The sequence below is a fragment of the Haliotis cracherodii genome, unplaced genomic scaffold (assembly GCF_022045235.1).
Source record: "Haliotis cracherodii isolate W230 unplaced genomic scaffold, xgHalCrac1.p SCAF_12, whole genome shotgun sequence".
NCBI classification, from domain to species: Eukaryota; Metazoa; Mollusca; class Gastropoda; order Lepetellida; family Haliotidae; genus Haliotis; species Haliotis cracherodii.
Window position 1 is genome coordinate 8,153,531 of NW_027266267.1, and position 7,016 is coordinate 8,160,546.

Below are 7,016 nucleotides of genomic sequence, written 5' to 3' on the forward strand. Positions count from 1 at the left end.
TTTGAATCCCGGTTCGCCACGATTATGTTTCTAGGTTTGTCAGCACCATACCCGTGCTCGTGGGTTTCACCGAAGTGGTAAACGTCTGAGACCTGCATCACTTCGGGCTTTCCTCCCACATTAAGCTGACACGCTGTGATATAACTGGAATACTGTTAAAAGCGGCGTTAAACCCAACTCACTCACTCACTCATGAGGTTTCCTAAGATATCAGTCTGTAGATCGTAATAATAATCTCATATTTTTCAAAAAATATGGTAAGTTTCCTTGACGACTTGTTACCATGGTTACAGATGATGGAGAGAAATACTGACACAACTGATGGTGCTAGAAACACCAGTATTTTATGGATGGGACTGTTACCCGAATTGTCAGACTCTCGCTCTTGTTTCTTCTTACATTTGTGAGTAGTTGCCATGTAAGTAGTAGTAAGGATTAGGTTCAACAACACACTGGAACATCTTTCCGGAAAAAGCATTTGCATAACCTAGTGGTTAAAGCGTTCGCTTATCCCGCCGAGAGCCCCGTTTCGATTCCCCACATGGGTAGATGTGTGAAGCCCATTTCTGGAATGGGACGTTGTGATATTGCGGACATATTGCTAAAAGCTTCATCAAATCATGCTCACTCAATCCATCAAAAGTATCAGGTCTCATCGTTTAAGATTAATCTTCTCTGACGGTTGTTTTGTGCATGCCTTCCCCTTGTCCTTACACTGGCTTTAAATGTTCAAGTTTGTTGTCCACTTTTGGGAGAACGTGAGGACGTTACGAGGTCTCGGACAGGTCCGCGTGTTTGAAAGTTAGAGGTTTTTGTAATTGACCAAGTAATGATTCATTGATAGAGAAACAGTTATCCTTTTGATACTTACACTATCTGCCATTTTGAATCATGATCTGTTTTTCCTTGTTGTCCAGTTTTTGTGTTATTTACAATTTATACAGGGTCCATTCGGAACGGGGGAATTAGTCAGTTGTGCACATACAATTGTCACTAGAGTAGGTGACGAGACCAGGGAGGGTCGGTAGCCTAGTGGTTAAAGCGTTTGCTTGTCACACCAAAAACATGTTTTCTGTTCCTACATGGGTACAGTATGTGAAGCCCATTTCTGGTGTGGTGCCATGATATTGCTCCTGTATTGCTAAAAACAACGTAGAACCCTTCTCACTGACCCGCCATGATATTGCTGCCATATTGCTGCCATATTGCTGGCGTATATGTAACAATCCTCTATTTTCAACACAGTAGGTTTATCTCCTAATTATGCACTGGTATTCACTCCCGCTGTTGGTATGTCTGTCTTTACAATTACAATCAAACAGAAGAAACCATGGCAACAAACATCTTGGTATTACTGTTTAAGAGTTTATTAGTTTTGACCCAGACTATGGATATGATTACTCGTGGATCTAGGTAGTGATATGCTTTAGATCCAAATGAAAATACAATCTGTTGACTATACAGGATAAGGGCCATGAAGACTTTGTGCTCAGCTCTGATTGAGATCTCAGAAATGGTGCCAGGAGTACATTGGTGTTGCTCAGGCTTTTGAGTATACAGAGTAAGGGCTGTGCACTCTTTGGCTTTAGCCCTGATTGAGATCTGAGTAATGGTGCCAGGAGTACATTGGTGTTGCTCAGGCTTTTGAGTATACAGAGTAAGGGCTGTGCACTCTTTGGCTTTAGCCCTGATTGAGATCTCAGTAATGGTGCCAGGAGTACATTGGTGTTGCTCAGGCTTTTGAGTATACAGAGTAAGGGCTGTGCACTCTTTGGCTTTAGCCCTGATTGAGATCTCAGTAATGGTGCCTGTAACGCGTTGGTATTGCTCAAGCTGTTTAGTATTTCCGATTTCCTTGTTAAATCCGTATTTTTGAAAAATAAAAGTCTGAAAAATAGAATTCGCTATCACGACAATGACGCGGGTTCGATTCGCCACATGGGTAAATGTGTCGAGACTGATGCGATATTGCTGGAAAATTGGTAAAATAGGCGTTAAACCAGACTCACTCACTCACTCACTCCCCCAGCCTGTATCCTTGCTATTTCTTGCCCGGTTTAGCTTTGAAAAAGGTAGTCATCAAGTACCCATTCTAGGTCTGCTTATGTCCAAACGAGGCTTACACTATTGTACTATTTTATAGCATCACATGAGCTTTCTGCGCATGTGCATTTGTAATTATGATAGAGGGGCGGTAAAGTAGCCAGGTGATAAAACATTCGCTTGTCACGCCGATGGCTTGTGATATAAGCGGAAATTGCTAAAAGCAGCATAAAACCATACTCACTCACTCACTCACTCATACTGTTGTGTATAGAATTCCTTTGTGGCATAGTTAGGTCACATGTTACTTGAGGTCTTCCAGCCTTTGAGTGCTGCTTGATGGCTTCCTCACTTGTCAGCATAATGCCAGGGCCAACTGATGGTGCTATTTGACTCTAGATCTGATGTACGAGGACTGGCTTTAGTAGTTTTCAACCTCAAAGTAACAGGTCTTATTTTGTAAGAGTCAAAACAGAGTTCTTGTATTCCAGGTATAACCGCTTGGGTATTAATGTCATACTGTTGTACAAGTCCAGTCTGGTTTGTGCACGCCAGAAACCTATGATTGTGGGTTCGAATCCCGGTTCACCCCGATTATGTTTCTAGGTTTGTCAGCACCATACCCGTGCTCGTGGGTTTCACTGAAGTGGTAAACGTCTGAGACCTGCGGGGACATTTCGGGCTTTCCTCCCATATTAAGCTGACACACCGTGATATAACTGGAATAATGTTAAAAGCGGCATTAAACCCAACTCACTCACTCACTCACCCACTGGTTTGTGTAACAACACTAGTCTGCAAATGTGCAAAGAAGAATCGTTTTCAGTGGACTTGGATATTTTCTTTGAGATCAGCTGAAAACAATATTTCAACTTTCTTACTTACGAAATAACCTTGATTTTCAGGAAAGAGAAAATGATTTAAGACCACTTTGCCTGTTCTAGGGCTTGAGTATTTACCAACTTTGAAATAGAAAGCTTTTGAATAACTTGATCGTAATTACATGATCGTAATTCTACGACTTTCGTAACTCCTATACTTAATCATGGACTTAAGACAGTCATAGCACTGCAGCTAGTCTCTGGAACTACAGGGCCCCGTTGCAAATGCAGCGATAAGCACAGACTTACGATATCCTTGAACTGGTATATATAAAAAAGTGTTGCCAAAGTTTTGAAACAGTTAATGTCACCTACAATAGAGTCAGCTTTGTTTTGTTCTACTTTGGTGAATCTTATTGGTCACTATGAGGTATCAAACCTGTTGACGTATCTCGAATGGACGGATTTGCATCACTTATTAGGGAAGTATGTTATTGTATCTTATGATTATTTATTTCAATTATTGATGAAGGATTGTCATCTTTTTCCTCACAAGCCTATCTGAAAGTCAATAAGATAATGAAACCAAATGTAAAATAGGTTTGGTTTTTTTAAACTTATAAAAATCCAAAGCACAACCTGTGCTGGTTGCAAGAGGTGACAAGACAGATTGCTCATAATATCAGTCACTAGTCGATGCTCATAATATCAGTCACTAGTTTTGCTGAGTGCGGCGTAGAACAAGAAGAAAACACAGACACAATCAGACTGTCAATGTACATCGATACTTTGATACCAGATAAAGAAAAAAGGCACAATTGAGTATTTAACTTGAAAGAGTTGCGTCCCTTGGTTGTGTCAGAATCTGATGATTGTAGGCTCAAATCCCAGATTCATACTGGCCAAAGTGGTAAACGTCTGAGGCCTGTATAATGTTAGGCTTACCTCCCATATCAAGCTGACAAGCAGTGGACAAAACTCACATCCTGTTCGCTGACTCACCAACAAGGTTTTTTATCCCGGACTTAAGAAAACGAAGGAAATCTGTGGTGCAATCTCCTGTACAAGTATTGACTTAAGTAGAACTGGTTCTTGATGAGACCAGGGTGTTTATGGTGTACTTAATTCTGTGGACTGTATTACGATGCTTTACGAGGGCATGCAATGTCTTCCATTGGTTTGTTATTACTATGCAATCGGCTTGTTAGATTCATTCACAATTACTGTTGTATATTATTGTATATTGAAAAAATACACTGCAATTTTTTTAAAAGAATAAAAACTAAATATATAAGCATTTGTTTGTTGTTTTCCTCGTCTCCTGAAACAAATATCTCATGTTCCTTTTAGGTCAACCAAGAAGTTTTAATAGTTACTGCCTTCTTCCCCAGACATTGCTGTCTTAGAATGCACTATTCCTGGATTCAACAAGGAGGGATTCCGGATAAGCAAGATAAAAACAGGGGTCTGAACAGAGACCATATTAATAGATCTGTTTTATGCTCTCTGGTCTCAAGAGGGGGCACGGGTGGCCCAGTCGTCTAAGGCGCCGCAATTTGCTGTGCAGTGATGCGTCCCTTGGGCACGCCAGAAACATTTGATTGTGTGTTCGAATCCCGGTTCGCCATGATTATGTTTCTAGGTTTGTCAGCACCATACCCGTGCTCGTGGGTTTCATGGATGTGGTAAACGTCTGAGACCTGCATCACTTCGGGTTTTCCTCCCACATTAAGCTGACACACCGTGATATAACTGGAATAATGTTAAAAGCTGCGTTAAACCCAACTCATTCATTCATGTTCACTGGTCTCAAGCAACCTACGCTTGTCGTGACTTATATAGTGACGTGCATGTATGTGTGTGTGTTTGTGCGGCTGCTTGTACTAGTCTGGACTGATGCCGATTTAAAGTGCTAACCCACTGAGATACCATGCTGCAGTTTAACATGAATACCCCACTCAGACACAGTTTACTGACTCCGAGCCGACCAGTCCTTGTTTAAGCCCCTTAATGCAGAGCGCCAGGCAGGATAACAAAAAGTACCATTTTTTAACGTTGTTTGGTATGACGCTCTACCTCTAGACCAGGGAGGCGGTTTACTAAACTTGAACCACCAACCTGGAGGCAAGGGTCACAGCCCAAGTGTGCTTTCCAAAGTTACTTTAATTCATTTGGGGGTGGTGGCGTAGATGGATGTACTATCGGAAATGCCAGAAAACTGCTTTTTTCCTGTTAAAAAAGGATATAATTTTTCACAGACTGTTGTTATTGAAATATCGAGTAACTACCGATCGCCCTACCTGTGGTTTAAAGTGTTTCAGTCACAAGGAATCCTATCGACAGGCTAACAGAAGACAAATTCGAACGAAAACAGGATGTTCACATTTATTTAAGTCCAATGATGACAGTCTGAAACGGACTATAGAAATATGCGCATGTGACTCAGTTATAATGATAATAATGTTGTCTTCATAAAACATCTAATCCACGCACAAAAATCATTTTGAGAAAATTCTAGATGTGCATCTTCTAAAAGGACAAAATGGTTCAGCGGTTTTTTTTTGTTAACATTGCTCCCATGATGCATGTTACATTACACTTGCATAGCCATAACCAAGGTACACAATATGGAATCTGTACTTGGAAATGTATACAAGTTCTTTACACTCTTTACACAGAGGGATAGAGGGAAACCATTTATTAATTTAGATAGGGTGAATTACCGAACTGGCAAAGCTATGGGGTTTTCAATTCATACCATCAAGTCTACTGCATGATAAGAACACAAAACAGGTATAGGGGTGATCTCAAAAACAAAACTGGGAAGTAAAAGGATATTAGACAGCTTTGATACAGGTTGATTTGGCGTAAAGCTATAGTGTACAAGCTTTATGAGCAGATGGTAACCCTGACTTGTAAATATACTGGAAGAATTGGAAAGAAGTTACATGCTAGTAATTTTCTATATTTGTTCCAAGTTGCCATTACTGTTGTCTGTGGGAAGCCTGTAGACTTGCACAAGTCTCTAAGGCAATAATCATTAGTTTAAATCATAATTTCCAGATGTTGTAAATAAGAACAAGTTGTCCCTATAAGAGACTGGAGTCCTGTCCTGGAGACTTGCCTATTAGGAGGATACAATTACTACACATCCATGGACTCTTCTTTCAGAACAGCCTTGGAGCAAGGCTAGGAAGCCTGTTGCATCATGGTCCCTTGAAATGATCTGCATTCAGAACTTGTACTTCCTTCATCAGTAGGGGTTGTCAGGTAGCCTGGTGATTAAAGTGTTAGCTTGTCACGCGGAAGACCCGGGTTCTATTCCCGACATGGGTACAATGTGTGAAGCCCATTTCCGGTGTCCCCCGCCGTGATAATGCTGGAATATTGCTAAAAACGGCGTAAAACCAAACTCACTCACTCCTTCATCAGTAGCATCATGTTAACAGTACACTCTGATAACCAGGCGAGTTGTTATCACAGATATCTTCCAGACTGCCATCATGTCTGTCTCTAACTGTGAGAGTTCATATAAGAAAAGCTTCAGTAAATGACTGATGACTTTTGTATACGACGGAGGCACCTATGCCACTAATTGAGATAAACATCCGGTATTTTCAGATTTGTGGGTTTAATTGAGTTATCAATGCCCTGCAATTTTAACATTTCAAACTTTCGGTTATCAAATACTGAAAATATACTTCAAATCTAAAAACACATAATATTTATCTCTTAACTATAAATCTGAGATTTATGAATTAAGTGACACAGGTGGCATAGTAGTCTATGGCGCCATAGTAGGCTGTGAAGAGTTGCCTTCCTTAGTTCTGTCAGGATTGTTTTCACGAACGTGGTAAATGTCTACAGTTGGAGTGTCCCAGTCGTGTAAGACACCACAATTCATGGTGTAGAGCTATGTCCCTTAGGCATGCCAAAACCTGATGGTTCCAGAATTCTTGAGTTTGATTCTTGGTTTGTCTGCACCAGACCTGCATCCCTCTCTTCCTTCCCACATCAAGCTTTTATAAGCATTGTAACACTAAACTCATTCACTCACTCCTCCCACATCAAGCTGACACGCCATGATATAACTGGATTACTGTTAAAAGCAGCGATAAAATCATTAACTCACTCACTCCTCCCACATAAGGC